This window comes from Trachymyrmex cornetzi, unplaced genomic scaffold, assembly GCF_001594075.2.
Source record: "Trachymyrmex cornetzi isolate Tcor2-1 unplaced genomic scaffold, Tcor1.1 scaffold306, whole genome shotgun sequence".
Lineage (NCBI taxonomy): Eukaryota > Metazoa > Arthropoda > Insecta > Hymenoptera > Formicidae > Trachymyrmex > Trachymyrmex cornetzi.
This window is the reverse complement of record NW_017297755.1, coordinates 77,639-78,111: the sequence shown is the minus strand read 5'-3', so window position 1 is coordinate 78,111 and position 473 is coordinate 77,639.

Genomic DNA, 473 nt, shown 5'->3' with positions numbered 1-473 from the left:
CTTGTTAAATCTTAGAATATTTTTTTATTGTCAATTTTTAATTTTATTCTTTGCCTCATATATTATATTTTTATACTTTGCGTTTTATTTTATATAGGGTAGACCGGGGAGTAAAGGTCCCCGGGGAAAAAGGTCTACCCCTTGTATCTCGGTAATAAGGCATTCACTAGAAAATTCCGCCACACAGTTCGTCAACTAAGAGTGAGAATCTTATGTCACACAGTTCGTTACTGCCTAATAACCGTCAGGAAACTTGCACGGATGTGTCCATGTGTTTGAGAACCAAAAATAAGATATTAACGCCGCAGTTATTTTGGTCTAAAGGGATCATTTTTGCACCTAGATAGATTAAATAAGTGTATTTATTAATCTTACTCTATTGTTTTAACAGTGTGATTATTAGAATTGTTATTTCTATTATAGTTTTTTAATAACAATGCCGCAAAGTTTACGTGACTTGTTGGGGTAAAAAG